This window comes from Hylobates moloch, unplaced genomic scaffold (genome assembly GCF_009828535.3).
Source record: "Hylobates moloch isolate HMO894 unplaced genomic scaffold, HMol_V3 SCAFFOLD_18, whole genome shotgun sequence".
NCBI lineage: Eukaryota > Metazoa > Chordata > Mammalia > Primates > Hylobatidae > Hylobates > Hylobates moloch.
In genome coordinates, this window is record NW_026652293.1 from 72282508 (window position 1) to 72307206 (window position 24699).

The 24699-nt window shown below is 37.5% G+C and overlaps 1 protein-coding gene and 1 long non-coding RNA gene across 3 annotated transcripts in view; one reads left to right on the forward strand and one right to left on the reverse strand.

Moving 5' to 3' along the window:
- Positions 1-24699, forward strand: part of CHRM3 (cholinergic receptor muscarinic 3) — a 532687-nt gene that overhangs the window by 314608 nt on the left and 193380 nt on the right. The window lies entirely within an intron of this gene.
- On the reverse strand, positions 6397-18371 carry LOC116458045 (uncharacterized). Its single transcript, XR_004245176.2, has 3 exons — positions 18202-18371; positions 13449-13529; positions 6397-7030 (listed from the first exon to the last, which is right to left on the reverse strand). It is a non-coding gene; the product is annotated as an uncharacterized LOC116458045 (long non-coding RNA).

Genomic DNA, 24699 nt, shown 5'->3' on the forward strand with positions numbered 1-24699 from the left:
AAGAAAGATGTGTGGGACGTTATTTCTTTAGTTTGGCACACTCCTCCTATTTTCTTACTTAAGAGGTATTTCCTTATCTAAGTTACCTAGTGGCTTTGGGAAGTGTTTCAGTTTGTAATTTGTGTGTGAAAGGGCAGCTCTTGTCTATCATACTACCCTGAATGCGCCTGATCTCATTTGAAAGGGCAGCTCCCTTGACTGAACCCGTACTGTAGCTATGATGTGAACAGCCTGGAGGAAAAGAGCTACCATCTCCCTTATCCTAACTATATTCCACTAATGATTGAAACCCGTGTGACGCTTTTATCAGCTGTTTCTACCCTTTACTTTTATTTACCCTTCAGTTGTCTTCTTAATAATAACTAAAGTTCCTAAGACGTTTTCTGACTGATTGGCAATCCAGTTGACTGAAGTTCTCCACTCTTTTACTTGTGCAGTTAATTGTTTGAACCTAAGCATAGAACTTTGTACATAGTACCACTGACCATCATCTTCCTAAAGTCAGTTCAACTAGGCAGAATTTTGAGAACTTTTTGTTCCTTATTCTACCAGTTCTTCACGGGATTGTGTGGTCTGCAGACAGCCTTCTCTCTCTAGCATGCACTGATAAACTAATGAGCAAGACCAGACAGAGGGGTGCCCAGAGGCATGGCGCTGAAAACCTTTCCATTTCCCACTGGGTCCTCCATGCTTCTTTCTCTTCTTTGAATCTTTCCTCATTCACCAAGACTTGTCACCAAGGTGTGCAAGGTCTGTCCTTAAAATGACTGTCAAGTTCTCCTCCTTGTTGTCATGATTGACAGCTGTCCCTCATCAAATTAGGCCTGGAGTTGTGCCAGAAATTACCTAGCTCAGCTAGCTGGCTCTTACCTCTCACGTTCTCATCCATCCTGCATAACATTGCCTGATCATTTTCCTAAAATATCACATTCATCACGTCTCTTCTGCTCCTGATCTTTTAATAGACTCCAGTTAGAAATGGAGATCCCTCTGTGTAGAGTGCATGGCCTCAGTCATCTCATTCCTTCCTAACCCACCCATTGTTCTATGCAGCCTGGACTCCGATCGCCGTAGGTATGTTTGCTCCTTGTCACCCCATTCCTTGCTCATGCTATTCCTTCCATCTGGAATATTCCTCACTCTCCTTATCAACTATCCAAATCTTATCTACTCTTTAAAGGCCAGATTTAAACCTCTTTTCTCCATGTAATTTATTTGCTTTTGTTTATGTTAATCACTCTAAGTCAACTCCTAATGTCTAGATAATAATTTTTCTATTAATATTATCATTTTATAGTTCTAGTCATGTCAAGCTTCTTCTTCTGGGCTGCAGGGAAATTTCCTCGAGGAGAGGGAATTTCATTCAATGCTTTGGTAGAAACCATTTTTCCTCAAATAGCATTAAACAGATGGTTGATGCTTGGTGAATGTTGCTGCTCTTTGGTTGATTTATTTACCTTTTAAAGGAAGGTGGTACTTAAATTCATCACTGATCTTGGAATTTCAAGTTGAGGATAACATGTTGGGGTAATTAACCTATACCCAGCCATTCTAACAGTATTTCTGAAGAGCTGCCTACTGGCCCCCAAAACATGGGTGTTTTGGATTCAGTTCTGGCATTTATATCAAGGGAGGATGCTGCTGTAAGTTCTGGTTTTAAAAACATTGTACACAACTTCTTCCCTTTGCTAAGTAACCTCTCTCTGGGTGCTACTCTGAGCTAACTTTCACAAATGTTCTTTTCACTTGTAAGTCTAGGAAGGTAAGCATTGTCGTCTTCCCTTCCCAAATAAAAACTTTAGTATTATAATAGCTTGTAGGAAGTTTCTGTCTGGCATATTAACTTAATGTCTACCATTTACAAAAATAAAATTCACCTCTCACTTTGCTTTTTTTTTTTTTTTTTTTTTTTTTCAGACAGAGTCTCACTCTGTTGCCCAGGCTGGAGTGAGCCCAGTGGCGTGATCTTGGCTCACTGAAGCCTCTGCCTCCTGGGTTCAAGTGATTCTCATGCCTCAGCTTCCTGAGTAGCTAGGATTACAGGCATGTGCCACCATGTAATACGATTTTAAGAAACAAATTTAATTCACTTAGTTATGTATTTCTGTGCAGACCTGAATTCCCATTCAAAGAAAGTAGCCTGTTACAGGTAACTTTCTTTGTGTGTCCTGATTTATAGTATATTTATTTTAGCAACATTTATAATCTATAAAGATACCATGTGCAAATTGATAATATTTTTAAGTGCTTCACAAATCCCACAGACTGCTATTCCACTCTCCCATGTCAAATATTGTTAAAATTAATTCGAAGTTGTATCACCACCCCAGAAATATATTGATTAGGCCCCCAACTATGGGCTTTATGGCAGTGGGCTTGATGTTCTAAAAAGAGAGGAACATTCATAAGCCATCCTTTTATTCTCTTGGGAAATTCTTTTCTGCTCAATTATCTTGCAAGTTCACATCAATTTCTTGTTCCTCAGGTAACAGAGGAAGTTCCTAAGTTGTCTGGAGATTGCATGTCCTCATACACTAAAATCCTCTGAGCTGAATGATTCAGCTTTCACTATTGCTGTGTCTGTGCACAGAAAAGCAAAATGTGAGTCAATTCCAGGTTCCGTCACATTTGGGAGTTGCCGTGTAAAGGAAAACATAAAAGATTAATGTTATTATTCTGATTTTATTTTGTTTTGAGGAGAAGCATAGGAAATGACTACCATACAAATCAAGAAATTCATAAAGGCAAACAGTTGATGACTGTCACCTAGCAATCTGTTATTTTCTTTTATCCTTTCCCCAAGACATATGCCCTCTGACATAAGCATTAAAATCAAATTATACAATTGTCAGAAAACCTGTTCTCAAAGCTTTAGGGTAAAAATTGTTTAATCAAATTGTAACACAAATTGAGAAATATCATTAAAGTGATAATGCCATCCTGTAAGAATTGCTGAATCGACTTGAAGTTTGTGTTTGATTCACTCTATTCAGAATTGTTTACATATGCAAATTACTGATATCAGTAACGTTACTTGAACACCCACTCTGTGTCAGGTTTTGGAGACATAAAGGCAAATAGAATGTAGATTCTATTCCTGAGGAATAAAATATAATGGAGGAAACAGACATGTAACCAGTAACTTCAACCAAATCATAAAACACACTGAATGAAAGGGCAATGGGAAACACAGATTTATTTGTTTATTAATTGATGCAGGAACATCTCATTTTTATGTCAAGTTTGACATTTCAACTGGAAAGAGCTGGAATAACTTTGGAGAAGTAGTTCTTTGGGAAGGTAATACACATTTATCCGTTGGAGTTTTTATGCAGGTCACAAAGAGGCTTTATCCAGCTTGGTGCGTTTTAAAGAAATATTGTTTAGGGAAGTTTCTGAAATGCCTCTTTACAGCTCTTTTGGAAATAGTCTATACTGGCTGTGATTTTTGCACAAAGAACATTGAAGATAATTCAGGCAAAAAGAGCAGAAAGATCTGCACATAGGAATCAACCACAGATACAGTGTTAAAGTGCGCCCGCATCATACACCCATTGAGAGGTGTGGAATAAAGCAATGTTGAGCTGACCTTGGAAATGATATGTGTGTGAGGAATTTTTTCTTTATTTAACTCATAAATTAGTCAAAGAAGAATTATTGGCAAGACTGTGACTTGAAGTTTTGTATTGATGAAGAAAAAAAGGGGGGGAGGAAATCTGGTGAACCAGATCTAGGAAGAAGATAAAACTCGAAAGAACATTAAGAAGAGAATAAATATATGTACGTTTTAGTTTCTTGTCACAGAAGGAGGAACACAGGTCACAGCAACCTTTTTCGCAAGTAGGTAGGTCCCTCTTATGCAATTTAAGTAATGAAATAAATATTAAATCTCTTCTCTGTGCAGGGTGCTGTGGTCAGCATCATGAGCAATACCAGAAGGAGGAAAGGTTAGCCCTTCCCCCAAGGGACGAGGCTTATTTATTGCCAGAAGATAAGATGTGTATACCTGTAACAGCAATGCAAGGAAAGATACATTAATATTTATAATAAAGATACAAATAGAGCTAGAGGGAGCTTAGAGGAATACATTTATTCCAACAAGGGTTACGGCAGAATTTATGCGAACGTCTTCTTTGGGCTAAATGATAATCATAAATTCTATAGGCATGCATGGAAAGGAAAGACACTCCAAATTAAAGAAGTATAAAATGTCTGGGTGCGATGGGTTCATGCCCATAGTCCCAGCACTTTGGGAGGCCAAGACGGGAGGATGACTTAAGGCCAGGAGTTTGAGGCCAGCCTGGGCAACACAATGAGACCCTGTCTCTACAATAAAATAAAAACAAATAAATAGCCAGGTGTGTTGGCATGCACCTGTAGTCTCAGCTACTTGGGAGGCTGAGGCAGGAGGATCACTCGAGCTCAGAAGGTCGAGGTTACATTGAGCTATGATCATGACACTGCACTCCAGCCTGGGCAGCAGAGCAAGACCCCAACTCAAAAAAAAAAACTATGAAAAGAAAAAAGTATGGAACATAGTTGGGGAAAAGCAAATAGTCCTATCTGAGCACAGTCCACTCGTGATGCTCTCTTCTACTCTAACTGCCTTTACTTTTCTCATAAAAGTTGAAAAATACCATTCTGCCATTTGTGCATTAATTTGCTAGGGTTGTTGCAATAAAGTAGCAGAGACTGGAAGGCCTAAACAACAGAAACTTAGTGCTTCACAATTCTGGAGGCAGGGTTGGCTCCTCCTGACAGCTGTGAGGGAGAATCTGTTCCATGTCTGCCGCCTGGCTTCCGGGGGCTGCTGGCAATCTTTGTAGTTGCTTGGTTTGTAGATGAATCTCTCTGCCTTCGTCTTCATATGGTGTTCTCCCCATGTCTCTGTGTCCAAATGTCCCCTTCTTATAAGAACTGTAGTGATATTGGATTAAGGCCACTCTAATAGTCTCATTTTAAGGTGTTACCTCTATAGAGACCCTATCTTTATAGGGAAGGAAAAATTAACCTGTATGAGGATATAAAGAAGAGAAAATGACGTTTAGACTGGCAGATAGATTCACGATATATATATATATCAAGTAGCCTTGATGTTCAACATAAAGAATAGAGACATTATTCTAGGCAATGGAGCTCCATGGCCAATGTGTACAAGGTGATAAAATTACCTTGGAATACTAACTAAGCTATTATATACAACTGAGATGCAAAGTTGTAATACAAATGATAAAGGTAGATGAGATTAAAAATAAAAGAGAAGTAAGAATTAAATATTGTAAGTCTGATGAGGAGCTTGGATGTCAAGGAGAATGATTATCATTTATTTAGATTATTTTAAATTGTTTTTTATAAATTATTAAATTTGTTTTATGTTATATTTATATATTATAGTTATATGTGAATTATAAATAATTCATGATATACAAGTAAATTATAATAAATACAAACAATAATATATATTATATATAGTGAATATGTAATAAAATATAAACATGCATCATTAATATAATTTATAATTATGTTATTATTACATTCTAAATATTTAGAAGATTATTTGTAAATGATTTATTTATGGGATTGAAGGAAAGCTTTACTGACAGAAAGGATACTTTCCTTTAAACTCCAAGAGATGGAAGCGTTCCTGAACACAGCAGGGACACCCCATGGCTAGGAGGACAGATCAGTTCCACAATCCACATCATGCAAGTAGCTGCAGCCCTGTTTTCAAACACTGTCTCCTGGGTTGGATTGGCTGTCTCTATTTCACCAACTTCTTGAAACTTAACACCTAGAAAAAAATTTTGCTCCCTCTCGGCACTGCCCGCTCTAACTCCCCCACACATGTGTGTATGTACAAACACACACACAGAGGCATGCACAGGCATGCACCCCACACATGTGTGCATGTACACACACAGAGGCATGCACCCCCACACACGTGCATGTACACACATGGAGGTATGCACCCACACACACATGTGCATGTACACATACACACAGAGGCATGTACAGGCATGCACCCCCACACCCATGTGCATGTACGTACACACACACACAGAGGCATGTGCGGGCATGCACCCCCACACACGTATGCATGTACACACACGCAGAGGCATGCACAGGCATGCACAGATGCACGTGCCTGATGCTACATGCATTGAAATGCTAAAGAGCTACTTACGAAAAACTGGATTTATCATCATAAATAGTTTTCAGAAAAGCAGAATGATATTTTTTCAACTTTTATAAAAGAAAAGCAAAGGCAACGTATGGTAGTAGAAGGAACGTAGACTTTGGAGTCTGGCAGTCAGCCTTGTACTGAGCTCTCCACAAACAATTTTCTTGGTAACTGTGGACAAATGAACTAACCTTACAGACTTTGGCTAACATCTGTGTAAGGTGGGGATAAATATGTTATATAGCTATTTGGAGGACTAGATGAAATAAGTTATATAAAGAATACAATAAGTTGCATATGCCTTTCATTATTCTGAATTTTAATTTTAATAACCAAGAAGATTCCAGACATTTCTCCTGGTAGCTTTAAACATATGCTTATGCACAGACTGACTTGCTATTTTATTCATGAGTCTAAAAAAAATTAGCTGCATAATAAAAAAAAATTAGAATATCTGTAGGAAAAACACACGGCCATTGTGGGCCTGTGATAATTCTCAGCAGAACTGGCAACTATTGTTTAGGTAAAGTTTCCTTCAGTCATTTTGCAAACCTCAATGTTCCAAATTATGAGCTAACTGTTTTGGAAGTGAATAAAATATACACTTTCAAGTTAATATACCAATGTTTGTTAGAAGGAAACATAAGGAACAATTCTAAACTTCTTATGCAGATGCGCGATATTGGGCCTGCAGAGACATACAATAGCAAGAAAGCAATGGTTTTGAAATAGGATGTAAATAAAACATCCTTCTTTTTTTTCATTGCTTTTGTAGTTTTTTTGTACTCCATAATTCCAATAGACATTTTCTGGTCAAGAGAGTTTGTCAGCAATTATTCTGTTGAGGATCTGGAAAAGAAAACAATAATTAAATACCTTCACTTATCCTACTTTATCCTTGACTCTGTAGCTAAACTTAAGCATGGATTGAAAATAAACATACCTTGAGATAATTTAATATAGAAGAGTATTGGGCCTTGGCCTTGAAACAATCTTTCAGACCATGATACAGATGAAATTCATTTATGAATACTATTTTAACTCTTTCTTCAATCTGTCTCTAACATGTTAAATAACTACTGTGGAATATTTCATGAAGAAAAAAATACCATTTAACTCCTCGTAGGCAGGCAGTGGCAGTAAGTAAATGTGCTAATTCTGCAACATGGGAGAAGATGTGGCCTGAAGGATAATTGAGGGTGTGTAATAACACTTTATTTTTTAGACTAAACCATGTATATGTGATCTTCCCCTGCCTCTTGCTAAATGATAGCAACAAGCTTGTGGTGGTTCAGGCCAAAACCTTGGAGCCATCCTTGAATCTGGCTCTTCTTTCATGCTCCCAGTCGGATTCATTCATCAGCACTCATCAGCTGTATCCAGAATTTCACAAATTCCCACTGTTTATGCTGGTCCAAGCTTGAGTTAGCTCTTACTCAGATGATTGCAGGAGACTTCTAATTGCCCTCCTTGCTTTAGCACCGACCCCTTCAACCTATTTTTTGCACAGTAGCTGGAGTCGTATTCTAAAATTCACTCTCTACTCAACACCCTCCAGTGGTTTCCCAGCCTCTCTTATTGGAGAGGATTTCCTAACTATTTTACATAAAAGAACATCTCAGCACCTCCATCCCTGGGACTCTCTAAACCCCGCACCTCCTTTATTTTTCTCCACTGCACCGTTCACCAACGTTCATCCCATAATTTTGTGTGTTTATTTGTGGGCTTAACCACCTAAAAATATAAGCCCCATCCAGAAAGGGCCAATTTTTGCCAAAGTTACTATTCTATTCCTGGCTCTTTGTTTCTTCTGGTTTAATTTTTTTTTTTTTTTTTTTTTTTTTGAGGTCTGTAGGTTCCATGGTACTTTCTACTGACTCCTTAGTGGATGAAACAGAAGTTTCACATTTATCTCTTTCTCTTTTCACTCTCAGTCACCATGATTCAAAATAAACTAATTAATTCTCCTTAAGATCCCACTTTATTTTTTAACTCCAATAAATGTAATTATCTGCTGCTGAATTGTTTGACATGTTTAGGGGGTAAAAGCTTTCATTTTGCTGGCAATATAGTCTTCCACCCCCTCCCCAGTTAGGAAAAATAATAAAAGATATGTTACCCCAAAATTATGCTCCCTAAAACATACTGTTTTCTATCTCTTTCTACCTATTTATTTGCATATGTTTAAACGTACAATGCTTTCTTTTACTTTCTATTTTTCTGCAACTATGTTCAGTATTTAGCACCCAAAGTCTTCAGACTGAAACTCAGGCCAGTCACATCAACATTTCTTACAGTTTCTTGAGCACTTGAAGCTTGTTTGCCACCCCAAGTCTTTGTTTTCTGGGTTATTTGGTCTAATACTTTTTCAAACTGCCTCCTGGTCAGCAGGGGTCTCGGTTCTAATGCCTCCACCTTGAGGCGGATTTTACTGACCACCATGTCTAAAATAGTCATACTCTTGACAATCACTCATTGTACCCACCTACCCTGCTTTGTTTTTTTCAGTAAAGCAGCCAATGTTACCTTATAAATTTAGCTGCCATTTTGTGCCCGCCAGTAGAATAAAGTTCCTTTGAATCAGTGACTTTATCTACTCATGTTTCCAGCTAGGACAGTGCTGCCTATGTGGCAGGGTTCCATACGTGTTGAGAAAAAAGAAATGAATGAATGAATTCCTTTGTATAGACATTAAGCTGCTAAAAGCGGGCTATAAATCCCTTTAACCTGTTGTCACTAGCTGCTTTTGGAAATACCATTTTCAGGGACAGATTTTTGAGAGTTCTTTAACCTGTGAGGCAATTTCTAGATGTTTATTTTAAGTTGGGAAGTTCCACTTAAGTAGCTAAATTTCAAATTAAAGAGATTAACCAGTGACAGATCTAAATTCTCATTATTGACAAAGCTACCTCGTTTTATCTTTTCTTTAAAGCTCAAGTGTTTTAAAAAAATTAATATCAAAATTTAAAACAATATCCACATTATTTAAGTTAAAATGGTATTAATTGCTGTTTGACATGAAGCGTCATGGTATCATGAGATATTACTAAAGGTAACTCTGCAGTCCTCCTCCACCTATGCCAAATGAGGAAGGACACTGATTGTGATGCTTCTAATGGCAATTTCATTTTGCCGACATAGACCTTGAAAGCTAGTTAATGTTATTGGGCTTGTCATGGAATTCCAGAAACAAACCATTATGAATCAAATAATTAAATAGCCAATTAAAGACAAATAACAGTCTTTACATTGTCTGCATCTATGTGTTATATGTATAACTATATCCATATTATTGAATATATATATATATAACTATGAATATAGATACTCTCTATATATGTAACTATACCCATATATGTGTGTATGTATGTACATAACTACATCCATATTATGGAAGATCAAACTTGCAGTTGATCAGGAAAATTGCAAAATTCTCTGATCTAAGTTGGGCAAATATTTTGTATAATCTTATTAATTCCATATCTATAAGCAGGCTGATAATGCAAGAACACCTGACAACCTAAATGATGAGAAATAGCATTGTAAATGATTAAGATCGTTAAAACTGTGGAGATAGATATGCTATGGGTTTGGGTATGTGACATATGAGCAGGAGGGTATGAAGAGATGAGGAGGGGACCTGTGATTTATTTAGATACAAGCTTCAGTTAAGCACTTAAATTAGAATAGTTTACTGACTATTATTTAGTCATTTAACCAGGTATCAGATAGAGAATTTAGTAACTATATTGAATGCCAAGTTTAGATAAAGTAAATTAATATTTTTTTCTTATATCTCAATTCTTGACAAGTTGCTTCTTTCTAAGCATAAAGAAAATAAGTATAGCCTTTAAGGCCTTAATAAATTTGGCTTTAGAGTGAAGGTTGACCACTCCTCAGCCATGTACCCTGGTACCTCTCACCACAACCCAAACAACCTGCCGTGTTCCTAACTTCATTCATGCTATACCTCCCACCAAGAAAGCCTGTCTCCTTCTTTCCCACCTTTGTTTGGCTTCATTTTAGGAAATTGAAATAATACTGTTCTGAGTTTTCAAAACTATTTGACGACTCTCACTCATTCTGCAAGACCGAGCAAAAATGCCACCTCCCCACGATACCACCCTGAGTTTCCAGGTAGCATAAGTGAAGCCTTCTTCTGGGCCCTTGACATTGTACAGATGCAGCTGCAGTGGCACAGATGAGATTCCTTAGATAAATACACAAATACACATCTCTTGTGTGTTGTTTGCCCATCTGCTTCTTCCACTACACCATAAGGTTTCGGGGTCATGCATGGATCGTGTCTGTAACCCCAATAACAAGTTGGAGTTTTCTTTCTCCTCTGAGACTCGATAAACTTTACTGACCCCCATCCAACTTTGCATCCTTTGAGTCCAGGGTGCTCCCCAAAAGTCTTGAACATTACTCAGAGTTTACTCCTGTTCAGTCCCCAGTGTCTGCACTCCTCTTTCCATGTGGTTCAATAATGCTCAGTCACCCAGACCCCCCATTCCATCCATCAGCCCAATGATTTAATAAATCAGTGATTATTAAATAATAATACATAATATTAATATTAAATAGTAAGAAATAATAATTATTATTGATAAATCATTAATAAGTTCATCAAGTTCCAGAGGACTTGAGGGGTTCTAAGGAGAGGATCACAAAACAATAGATCTCCTTCCACCAAATCTTTAGTCCACTGCCACACTCCTGTCTCTCTCCATCCTCACATCCCCGTTTCCCGCTCTTTCTCTTTTTTTTTTTAGTGACGGGGTCTCACTCTGTTGCCCAGACTAAAGAACAAGGGTGAGATCACAGCTTACTGCAGCCTCAAAATCCTGGGCTCAAGGGATCCTCTTGCTTCAGCCTCCAGAGTAGCTAGGACTGCAGGCATGCACCACCATACTCTGCTAACTTTAAGACAAACAAAAAAAAAAATTGTAGAGATGAAGTCTCACTCTATTGCCCAAGCTGGTCTCAAACTCCACATCCAGCCCCATTCCCCTCTAGCTATAGCTAGATCCTTGCCAGGGCTTCCCCAGAGCAGATCCCCCCAGGCTTAGATGCCTTTTGATCTCAGCCTTTGCCTCTAGTAAGCCCATTCAGAAATATTCCCAACAAAGAAAACCCTCCCTTTAAGATAAACTCTCAGACTACCCAAAAAGAGGTTTTTTTTTTTTTCATCTCAGTTATACATTGTATCCATCTTTGTCATGAGCATAGGATCAATAATTTTATAGATGTTTAAAAAATAATTTTATTCACTATAATTGTCCCACTTATCTTGGTCCTTGATCAATTTCAGGTAACTTTAGGAGTCTTCTATTTTAGTTATCCTTGGTTGTGATTTGAATGACTTCGTTGATTTGTGAGCTATTTTGATTTTGCTTTTGTCCTTTACAGAATTCTCTTCAGGTCAGAAGAAGAAAAAAGTTTATTTGAAAGTCATTTCTTACTTAGGAAATAAATATTTCTGTAAAATAAGTGAAATTTTTTTTGAAAGTTGAAAATGACAAAATTCACCTTTCAGTTTTGTCATCAGGATCTTATACTAACAGAACTATGTAGTTGGAATAAATGAAAAAAACAGAAGTCTCTGTAAGCTGGGGTATTTCTAACTAGTCAAAATACTTTACATTTTGACAAGTGTCTGTTGCTAGCATTTAAAAGAATATAAGCATAATGCCACGTTTCCTCGAATACTTGCATTGCAATCTCAAAAGCTATTTCCCTTAGAAATCTAAGAACAGTGATAAATCTATTTGGTAAAGACTGTATTTTGTAAACCCCAAAGCACTAATAAATAGTGTTTCTCTTTAATGAAAAGGTCTAATGTTTCATCATGGACAAATACCCACATTTTATGGAGTAGAGATGGTCTATTATCCGCAGGGTTATCCCCTGACCATATCTGGACTATTTCATTACTCCTCTGCAGTGGAGTTTGATCATAAAGTAAAAAGACATATTTTTGGCCTTTTAATTTACCCAGGATTTAAACATAGGTATGATACAGCGACAAGTTAATCAGAAATGTGTTTGGCCTTTTAAATCCCCTTCAAATCCTTGACACAGGGCCAGAAGCCAGTGCCTAAAAAGGAAGTCCACATGGGCAACACAAACACTGCCCACTAAGCCCGGGCACAATCTGCTTCTGCAAAGACTGTGTAAACGTACTTCATGGGCATTTCTGTGCAATAGAAGACAAGAGCATAAAGTACATTAAGTGTGTTAACTCCATTTTTGGGAGGCAGCTGAGCAAAATAAAGTGAATTCCGAATTGGAAGTCAGAGATCTGAATTACAGTTCCAGTTATACTGTTTATTATCTGCACACCCTTAACCAAGTCATTTCTGAGTTCTGGGTGTCCATTCCTTAATCTGTAATTATGGATGACACTATTTGCTCTGTAATTGTACCGTCGATTCTCTAGGGACGATTGATATCTTGTTCTTCATTTCCATCACAATTATGCCTGGCCCATTGCTCAACAAAGGCTTTCTGAGGAATTAAAATAGGTATGTTGTGGGACACAAAATAAAATAATAAACAGAACAAGCTCCAGATAAAATGTAGAATGCTGAATGCAATTGTAATTTTATTCTGTTTAACTGCATTATTGAAGATGCATTGCTTCTTCCACAATTTGCACAAACACCAACGTCACATTGATGAGAAGCCTCCCTCTATGTTGGGCTTAGTTATTCTATAGCTCCCATCACAGATCTCCATGGACAGAGAATTTTGCATTTCCCTATATCATACTGTTATGTCAGCCACAGCTGGGGTGAGCACTTGTCCCAGTTTGCTGGAGACCTCTGCAGTTTACCTCTGTTGCTGTGGCACAATTATGATTACTCTCTTTCACTAACAAACATACCTTAGTCTGGATGATAAATTGTGTGATCACCTTATTTAAGTATAAAAAAATGATGTTCCATTAAATTGTTTTATGGACGGAGGGACAAAACATAAGCCCAGAGAAATGTATGTAGCTCTTTAAGGTTTTAAGCCCTGTTCTTTAAACCAGACATGATGTTAATACGGCAGATTTCTTTCCTATCATTTGGGTAATTCATCTGTGTATGCCTAACCAGCAATGCTTACAAAATTAGGAGATGTCTCTCAAGGCCTTAGTTCACTGACTTAAAACTGCTTTTTGCTTGCCTGCGGGAACCCAGCCTTCTATTAGTTTTCCCATCTGAAGAACTTCTGGAAATTTCCAGGATCTTCATTCATTAATTCAATAAATACTCACGGGACTAGCACAGCCAGCATGCTCTTGAGTGTGTAGTGGTGAACAAGAATGGACAGCCTTGGCCCTCATGGAGCTCATCATCTAAAGAGAGAAACAGGTATTAGTAATCTTATAAACAAAAAGCTGCTCTTCTGATACTGCACCTAACTCACAATGCTTCAGATAAAAGGTGGCAGTGGAGAGTGCACTGAGAGCGCCTGATAGTGAGATGTGAGCTGGTCAAGAATGCTCAGGGGAAGTTTCTTCGTGGAAGGTCAATTAAGCTGAGACCTGAAAGATAAATCAAAGTTACTTGGGTGAGGAGGGATGAGCAGAGGCAGAAGACAGCTTGTGCCAAGGCCCTGCTGTAGAAGGGTGCACAGGCACAGGACGAGGAGGAGACAGAAAGGACAGAATTTGCACAAACACATAACACAGCAGGAAGGGAAAGCCTAGTGGAAAATGAGGCTGCAGAAGTAGCTGAAGAGGTAGGGAAGAAATTCAAGTGTTTTAAGCCAGGGGTGATACAATCAGAATTGTGCCTAGAAAATATTAGCTCAACTCAGTTGTGAAGAATAGACTGAGGGGCAGGAGAACCAGAGTAGGTGAGGTGACAAGGAAGGAGGCAAAATTTGGTGAGTTTGGGGGTTTTAGATGCCTGATGTCTTGAACGACCTAAGTGGACTGTTGTACAGTGGTAACTACAGCATGTGAGAGAGATGTGAGAGAGACATGGCATTGCATGGGATGAAGATTTTGCCAGTAGTTTAAGCTGAGAAAGAGTACTGTGGAAAAACTTGTTAAAAGGTAGACAAATGAAAAGAACCCAGAAAAGAAAAGACCATAGAGGTAAGGGGGAATTCAGGGAATGATGATGTCCTGAAGCCAGGGAAAGAGTGAATTATAAGACGGGAGTGGCTAACAATATCAAATACCACAGATTAAATGAGTAAAAGCTGAAAAGGACCCATTAGGTTTATCAACTATGAGGTTACTGATTACCTTGGAAATATCAGCTTCAATGAAGAACTGTTAAGAATTAAAGGCATATTTAGATTGGTTAAGAGCAAATGATTGGGTACACACTACATATTTTAAGTAGTTAGAACATAAAAGGACAGAGGGCACTATAACTAGAAGAGGAAATAGGCTATGTACAAGAATTTTTGTCAATGATTTTGTTTGTTTTGTTTTGAGAAGGCATGTGTGCAGTGGTGTTCTGATAAACCACGCCTCCAGAGGAGAAATAAAAGCTCTAATTTGTAGCTATTACAGATGACCATGGCATAAATACCCTCACCGTGGCTGGAGTAAAACTATCAAGGAAGAATGCAGAAGGCATTCAGGATACCTTATTCAATGCAGATTTGAGAAGATACCTACAATTAGCTATCAGCTCCAGTGCACCACCACATAGAAACCAGTGGGATGGGAGAGGTTGAAGGTTTGTGTGAGAAGTGGGATTTCTAATAAAACAGATAAAGAGGGAAGAAGGTAGGATCAAGAGTAAAAGTGGGAAGATTAGTTTTGGATAAGAGAAAAGATATCTCTTCTAATGAGTTGGGTGGCAAAGAGTTAGGCTGGAATCAGTTCATAGGGAGGAAAGGACATTGAGTTAATTCTCACTTCACAGGCTATTTTACCTGTAAATTAGGACAGGAGGGCTTTGCTGAGAGTGAGCAAGTGGTAGTTGGTACATAATGTTGGATTGGAAGAAACAGTTAAAGCTTGAAAGAAAAGGAGATGTGGAAGGAAATTTGGACAGTGTTGAAGTCCTAGTGATGTGGAAGACCAGGGCTTTGTACCAGTACCATTCTGCAGAGTCACATGAAGTTATCCAGAATGTAGCAACCCAGGTATATGAAAACAGACATAAAATAATTGCATTGATCTTGGGTTGAAATTTTGGAGGAAAATGTGGAGGGACGACAAGAATTCAAGTGAGAAGTGGGTACTAAGAGGAGGATGTTTGAAGTGATAGGCTATGATGTCTAGGTTAAAGAGAAAAGAAAGTAGAGCCAAGGGGAGCTTTTAGAAGTAAAGAAAGTGATACTTTTAAGAGATTTGAGATGCGAATGAGGTTGTAGAAGCGACGGAGTGGAAATACAAAGTCGGTAGAGTTGAAAAGTTGGTTGGCGCTGTTTAGAGAATAACTTCACAGAATGAACAAGTATAGAGGTGGCCAAGCTTGGGGTCACCATGATTGTGACTGGCTGAAGCAGAGTGGAGGTTCAAAAAGACTATTGTAGTGAATAATAGGGAGCTATAAAGCAGGTGCTGGATGATAATTGAAAAGGGCATTGATGTCATCCGGGATCTTGGGTTGGATATTAAGACTTTAAGCCATGTACCAAAGCCTTTGTTAAATGTAGAAGGCTTCACTGGGACTCCAGCCATTCACAGGGAGAAATGATATTTACAGCTAAACAGTGTGACTCTGAGAAGAGCCTTTTTTTGCAAGAGAGTGAATAAATAATATTTTTAATTTGGTAGTAAAGAAAGCTAATCAGTGGGTCCTAAAATAGTGAGGATTAAAAAAAGAAGAGGAAGAGGGGAAGGGAAAAGAAAGAAGAACATAAACTTCAAAAAAGGTTGCTAGAAGAAGGGAGGAGCCCAAACGTAGCTCAAGTGGAACAGGGATGTAGCTCTCTGACAAAATGAGAATGTACAGGCGGGTTCATTTGGTTTATTTGTATGTATTTGGTTGTTTGGCTTTGTTTAGATTTGTTATTAATAGTTTGTTTTGATTTTAACCATCCATATGGCATATTTGAAGAATACTTGTTCCAGATAATAGTTATGAGATGACATATTAAGGGACAATAATTGAAATGTCCTCAATGCCAGAAAAACGAATGTCCTCAATCACTTCCAGTATTTTTTTTTTTGCATGAATAAAGTTACCATGAGTACGTTTTCCAGAAAAGAAAAAGTTCAAATGTAAGATTTGAGTTGAATTGTGAGCTTCTCAAACAGTATTCTTGGATTCATTTCTCAACTGCAAAAGATTGAGATCCTGAATAAGGCTTATGGGTATATTAAAACTGCCCTTGCAGAGGAAGTAGCCTTGAATAGTTATTGGCTTTGAAAGCAACCAGTTTTGTTGCCTTAATTATGCTGGTACCAGGAAAGCATAGAATAGATCCTGTTGATAACAAGAGCCATGCTGGACATTAACAGTATCACAGAGAGGAGTGGGGACCATTTCTTTGGAATAAAGTTGAAACATGTTTCTTAATAGACAACTCTCTCAGCATTATAAAATCCTGATACAGAACTCAAGAAAAGACACACACACACACACACACGTGATTTTTATCGTTGTTATGTTAGTAAATAATGACTAATGTGGTTTTTGGTTGTTATCAGTTGGTTAGGGATTGGAGTTAACATTTCGTCAGATCTGAGCAATAACCTATGTGGTAAAGTCCTAGTGTGGCAGGAATTTGGGATTCGAAGGGGGTGCTTATATAATTTGCTTTCTTAAGGTAAGGTTTACTCTTTTATGCTACCTGTCATTTCTGCCTTAAACAATGTCCAGGAAATTCCACCACACACAACAAAGAACCAGATCCCTCTTTTCGGTTCTATCCTTCCTCCTCTAGAACTGACATTCCTTGGGGCCATGTCCTCAAGTGATGTGTCCTGCTCTAGCTAAATGGCAGTAATCTGTGTTTGACTCCAGCAGTTTATCAAGCTATGTCATTTTATGCCATGTCAGTTTATAGAGAGTGGCACAAGATACAACAGGGTAGGGAAGTTGAGTTTTCTATTTGTCTACTTCATTGAAAACATGATTTTGTTTACTGACAAGTAAATGGTATAGGTGTAAGGAAAGAGTAGCAACTACCATATTATTTTGCCAGAATCCTCATGTTATCGTTTCAAAAAATGCCAAGAAAGATGACAGTGCATGTTATAACATCCCTTACAAATAACAGCAAAGCTTTAATCAACTGATATACAGACACACTCAGGATTGAAATGCAACCTACTAGGGTGAAACATGACAAGCGGTTCATTGAACACTGCGCAGAAGGTAAATGAAGTGTATATTTTCCAATCACAACTGGAATTTTAAGTGAGTGAAATGGAATAAACTCAGTTCGGAATTTGAAATAAATTCACCGTGGAATGTGTCTTAGAGACCAAGGTTTACACTAGCACTATACAAACTCCTCAGCGTGAAACATGACACAAGGTGAAATTTTCCTGGCATCTTAGAGTCAGATACCGACTTCTGAAGGACCAGGGCACAGACATTTCATCAAGAGCTATTTGTTTCTAATTGGGGAAGAAAATACAGATGTTTATATAATACTCTGGGTCAGGAGTAATATTCCACCTGGTACATGGAGTTGTGTACACTTTTTCAGAGGTGGTATTTGTAGCTGAGTGTTACCAATAAAACATTTTCATCAAATTTCCATTCTTCTTTTTCTTGAAGCCTGCTTGCATAGTTCTAAGGAGTGTCATAGCTCACACATAGTGACACTGATTAGTCAAAATAAGAAGTGGCTGAGGAAAACACAAGGAAAGAATCAACTTGAAGTCATTCAGAAGTAACCACTAGTAGCAATTTAACTACCCTGTTGCCAAAGCTCTCTTCTTAAATTACAGATTCTCATGAGCTAGTAACTTTGCAGGGGAGTCATAAAGAGGAACAGGCATTGTACACAAGGCCGAAGAAGCAACTGGTAACTAACAGTACATCTTTTTCTAAGGTAAGTTTAAGGTCACAAAAAGACTTAATGTACAGAGTTGAAAAACTTACATATTTCTTAGAAGCTTAGAAGTTATGAGTTTAGTTGGGGCTCCAGGAAGATGCAAGATGCTAGACTCCAAAAAATAAGAGAGAGGTCCTGTGTAGAATAACACCCTATAGATTAAAGGGGGACTCAAGAGTAGAGGAAAAACTTAGCAAAATACAGGGCTGTGAGTTAGGTGTTCCTAGTTAGAGTCTGAGTGTCCGGAAATGATGAAATTGGTGAGCTCCAGGAATGCAGGATATGTGAAATTGGTAATCAGATCTACTGGTTTGCTTGTTCTGAGTGTATCATTAGGGTTTTGGAGGACTGGTGTTAGTGGTGTTGGCAGAATTAGTCCCCTGCACTTGTGTTATACTTTTCCACTTTAAACAGTAGCTTGTAGTTATTTAGCCCTCATTTGCATTCAGGTAAAACCAAGATAGCACCCTGTAATTCAGCAAATATTTGTTTTCCTGGCAGTATTACACTTTCAGGGGGCAGTTCTATGGTGCTTACAGTTTCCACTGCTTGGAGCTTTCTGTATATTTATCCTTGGATTAGACTCAAAGTAAGCTGATTTTATCAAGCCACCGGGTAATTCTGACCATTTCATCTGGCGATTTTAGTACAGTATTGTTGCAGCTGACCTGTATACGTAAGGAATTACTGGGTCATCAGCTCAGGGGAATGTCTTTTGGTTATGAACACATTTTCAGCATGTGTCCACTGAAGGTAAGGGGCAAAGAATTGCACGATCTACTTGAATGCCTGTTTAAATAGATAAAAGTGGGATTTCGGGCACGGCCTGGTTATATCTTCTTAAACATAAGTAGTAGAGCCGCGACTCGGCGTAGCAACAAGAGATCTTTTGAACAACTGAACATTCAGATGAAGCAACTATGTCCTTCAAACCACATCCTTCCTGCTGCCTGTGGGAAAGGGGTGATATTTGTGTTGAGCTCTGAGCACATGCAGAATAGATCTGTGTGTATTTCCACAAATAAAAGGACATTGTGTGTGTGTTTGGCACCTGGGATGGCAAAAGCAGTTAATTGCTTCCGAAAGCTTTGTTCCAACCCAGGGATCGGCAGGATTTTTAAGCACTGAACTAGGAACTGGGCACTAAAAATACTTATACAGAAGACCTATGATAGCAGTAAGTTTACAGAGCAGAGCTAAGACTTGCAAACTGTGTTGTATCTGTGTCTTTACTTACTATGGTTCAGAGAAAAGGATTTAACATGCCGCATTTCCAACCTGCAAACTAATGAGCCGTGTTGTAGTAACATTTTGAGATATTGTATGTTGTGTTGTTCATATGAGGATAATTCAGAATACCTAGAATATAAGCATATGTTTTTCTAAAACAAAAAAAACTTTGCCCTAGTTTCTTTGCTTATATTCTTCACATCATGTTCATATAGTCACTGGCAGTTAATGATTTTTGTCATTTAGTCAGAAACAAAGTAGTGCTCTCCCTCTGAAACCCCCCAAAAAAACTAAATTAAAATAAAATTAAAAGATGTATTAAAATTAAACTTGGATTATGAAAATGAAACAGTAATGCTCTCGTGCCATTCAACCCCAGACTTTTCATGTTGCAGATAGTCAGCAAGTGAACAGAAAGCTAAGCACGAACATACTTTAAGTGCTCCTGATATTTTCAAATGCTTAATCCTAAGCCTTAAAGGGTTTTATCTATAGAGATTTGGGGAATTTCAGTGTTTCTTTTTCTTATTTTAGATTTTCTGTTATTCTCCAGAGTTTTTATATAAAATGCATGAATAAGCAAGATTTAACGAGAAGACAAAGTCTTAAGTGCTGTAATTCATGTTGGAAATCATGAGTATTGTTAAGTCTTCATACTTATAATCAAAGTGGTCATCTCCTGAATATAATGAAAATAAGAGCAAGTGATAGCCCCTTATCTTTATTTAAATATGCTTTATCTGCAGGAGTTTGAACAACTCAGGCAAGGAAATATTTTGTCGAGAGGCGAGATGCATTTTTAAATTTATTTTTGCTTAATTTGTGCTCAACTGAAATTGATTTGAGAACATATATTTAAGCAAGATCTTCATAAATGATTAGAATATGAGAATCATATATTGTGACATGTTTAATAATCATGATTTTATTCCAGTGATCCAATCAAAGGAGTGCTCAATTGAAGGATTGGAAATGTGTCAAAAAGCCCAAACTCTGCACAGTATAATGATTCCTAATTCTCAAAAAATCCAGTGGGTTTTAGTTTCTAAAAGTGACACAATAAAAGAGCACAGAGTCTCTGTCTAATTCTGTGAGTGAAATTCTCTTTAGAGGGAATGCTGAATAAAAAAGATAAGATCAGGGAAAGAGGTGAAAGAAATGTTCTTCTCCAGTTCACCTTACATTAGGGGTCAACTTTTACCCAAGCTCAGACAAAGTTACTTATATAAGAATCCCGGTACTTCAGGATGAAGAGAATGAAAAACAAGCATATGATAGGTATGGTATTAAATCTTAGGTATGGCATTTCTATTGAGCAACCATTAATGTTTTGGAAGGTTCCAAATCATAATAAAGAGTATGAATCTCATGCATGATATAAATGCATTTCATTAACAGGGAGAACAAGGTTTAGAGCTGAAAGTAAATCAAAGTAAGAGTTTGTATTTTAATGAAGTACAGAAAAGCTGCCCTCCTAAAAGACTGAAAAGGACTCAAAAATGTCCTTTACATATTGTCAGTACAAATGAAGAACATGTATTGAATTAATTCCTACACTGAAAATTCATCATGCAATAGCCAATAGGTATTCTCTTTCTACAGTATGAGAAGTACAAAAGAAGTCTTTACTATATAATCTGGTTGGAGATTATATGCACTCGTGTATCATAGGCACTCATGAAACAATTGGAGAAAAATACAAACAAAACAAAACAATGTAATGGTGTGGCATGAAAAAATAAATATTGCAGCAGGTGAGAGAGGGAAATCAAAGCTGACGTGGGAGATTTGCAGGACAGTGACGTATTTTTTAAGATGCACTTTAAAAAGGGGTGAAATGTGTCCCTTCAACAAAAGGCATTCCAAACTATGAAATCCTAGAAGAAAAAGAAAAATCATTAATTTGCCAGTTCACATTCAGCTTTTGGTTCATGGGACAAGCATTTAGATACAATGCAACTTATTTGATCTTCTCCTCCATAAATCATTCAGTTCCTTTAATGTTCCAGCCAAAGTCTGTGAAGCAATGTGACTGCTTGATTTTGTCAGGCGATTTATAAAAATGTAGTCACCTGGAAAATGCTAAAAGGATTGACTGAAACCAATTTTCACTCTTGTGAAATGCGTCTTTGTTTCAGTCAGGTTGACTCAATAGCTAACAAAACAGAAAGAACCTGACAGACATGTTTCTCAGTGCCCGTTGGCCTTATGTGTCTACCCACTCACATATACCTAGTTAGTAGCATGAACAGATATTATTGCTGTCTCCTCCCCACAAATATTATTTTTGCTACCTTAGAAAGACTTTCATCTTGCAATTTAACAGGACACAAATAACAAAATCTTAACACTTAAATGCTAGTCTTAATGTCATTGCCTATAGGATTTGTGACTTTGGTTTTTATTTGACATCTCTTCGTCTTGGTTTTTCTTCATTGCATTATTACTCATTAAGCGCTCTGAGCAATACAAATACATTTTCTGCAGTGCAAATGTATTGGAATTGCCAATCTTCATCACGTTAAATATTAAGTAGAACTTTGTACAAATAATGCATTTCATTTAGAACTGAGTTAACATATTCAAGAGTGGCACTGAATTCAGAAACTGAATTCTTTCCGGCCTGGACAAGCTATGCATTTATGGTTAAGAACATTCATAAACATGATTGTACCTTATTGAATCTCATATTTCTTTTAACTTATTGTTTTCATTGTCAGCACATTCCAGGGTAGATATGAACATGTATCAACTAGGGAATATAAAAAATTAAAAAGGAAATAAAGATCAAGCTAGAATTGGTTGATGATGTCATCACTGTACTAATTCGTTTTCCTCAAAGTACAAAAATTCCATGTTGATGCATATATTGTACCTAGATTAGCACTTGGAGCCAATAGAGACTTTTGAATTTTCTCAGTATCCTCTGCTTTCTGTCATTTCACCTCTGTAAGGTGAGAAATACTGTTCAGTTGGAATGTCAATAATATCTAAACTGGCTTTCATTAAGAAGAGGTAACTATGTCCATTTATTTAGCTATACACCAGGCACTAGCACTCGATTACTTGCCAGAAATGCTAAATACATGAAACAGTTCTGTTCAATAAGGATAAAACAGTGCCAAGTAATTTCTATAGATATTCTAAGGATGAAATAAGGAAAAAAATAAATGCATTCTAAAGTATAATTAATTATAGCTTTAATTTTTAAATGTTAATGTTTTGTCAATATTTTTCTTTGAAAGGTTAACAATGTATATTATCTTAATAGAGATCACATGAATCGAATTATATTTTGCCTTATTTTGGACTGATGTTTCAACTTGTCTTTTAAAATAAATAATGGGTCAATAAGGGTTGCCAAATTCAATACTTAGACAAATGTTTATTAAGCTCCCATATGGCTATTACTAAAATGTACTACCATAAATATCTGTAATAATTGCTGCCATATATCGAAAAATTCCTGTATGCCAGACACTGCTTAGTACTTCATATGTTCTGCCTCACCACACTGATCATTTGCAGGATATAAGGTGATTAAATATAATCCCCATCATTTGGGGCAAATTGTATGAGATGTGTGTAGAATTAGAGTAGGAGTTGCTGCGGGTCAACATGACTGGCCCAGGGCTAATACGTTTTAAGGCCCTCCTCTCTCACCATTTAGCCTCTTGGGATTCTAGAACTTAAAGATGAGGCCTCAGAGTATAGGCAAGTAGAAGTTCGCATCCTGGCTGCAGCAGTTCAACTGAGTGCCAGATTGAGAAGCCTGCCAAAACTCCAGGGGCTTTCACCACAAAAAGTAGGGAAACAAACTCCATTTTGTGAATGGGTATATTTTGGCCCTGAGCTGATATTCACTGAAGCCAAGCTGTACAGCCTCTGGTATTCTCAAATATGCTTAAAAACCCACAAACCTGCCTTTTTTTTTCCATCCAAATCAATATTGGCCCAAAGTCAGAAGCCTTGCCCTTTTTGGTCATGTTGTAGATGCTGGACCAATGTCCACTTGGTAAGAATGTTGACTTAGGAGGGCATGAACACAACCTGGTCCTTATAAACCTCCCAGATTTACAGAAGTGCTTCTTGAGCTCTTAATGAAATGAACTAAGTCTAATTCTCTGCATTAGGTCATTTGTTGAGCAGACTCATGGCAAAGCCCAAAACAGTACACCTGTGGGGCTGATATTGGCAAAGCAATAACATCTTTGCAGTATTCTTCAGATTAAGCTGTTTTCTTTTTCTTTTTATCACCATATATGGTAGTGGCTAAGAGTCAGTTTTAGAATTATGAGTTAATAAATCTAGGCTTTGCCATTCAATTGTTTGTGCGTTGGAAGTTTACTTAACCTCACTCTATTTCCCTTAGGTGTAAAATGCATGTATCAGTGGGGCTGTTGGGAGGATTCAGTGGGATTATAGAGGTGAAGTGCTTAGCACAGTGTCTGATACATACAACACACTCAATAAATGCTAATGTGAGAATAAGATAATGTTTAGGGTAAGGATTCTTTAGTTGGGCATTTATTTTCACATAGATATTCCAAATATATCTGAAAGAGAGCTCCTCATCTTCCTCCCTCTGATCCATTGATGCCTCTGTGTGTGATATTCCAATGTTTTACCAAATTATTGAAGCTAGAAATTCTAATTGCCAGCTCTTCCTTCCCTGGCCCCCACATCTAATCAAGTACCAAGGCCTGATGGTTTTGCCATCTAAATATGATCTTGAACTTCCCAGTTCAAGCGGTCCTCCTGCCTCAGCCTCACAAGGTGCTGAAATTACAGTCATAACCCACCCCACCATGGCCAGCCCAGTTACTTATTCTTATATTTAATCTTGTTACTATTCGCCTCTGCTATGCCTATGTGCACTCTCAACCGTGTTGCTCTTCCTATTACTTAGCAATACAGACTAAGCACCTTAGGATGGTGTCGTCTTTGATCTAGCTGCTGCTTTCTTCTCTAACAACCTATTTTAGACTTAGAAAAGTATTTAGTAAGCTTTATTATTGTCTGGAGGATAATGGCAGTGTATTTCTCTTTGTTTTGGTAGTATAATGCTAGCATACTTTATGAAATGATTATGTCCTTTTTCTACCATTAGAAGGCTTAAATTGGGAAACATAAATACCTGTAATTGGTGAATTATTGACCATTTTTTCCCAAAATACTATGTTATCGGTGAATAAACAGATCAGGTAAAAAGCCTGCATATACAAACTAAAATTGAATATATTTCTACTGAAAATCGATGAAAAGATATTTTTATCTACTAGAGTAATTCCACCCTATTCAGCATGATATATTTT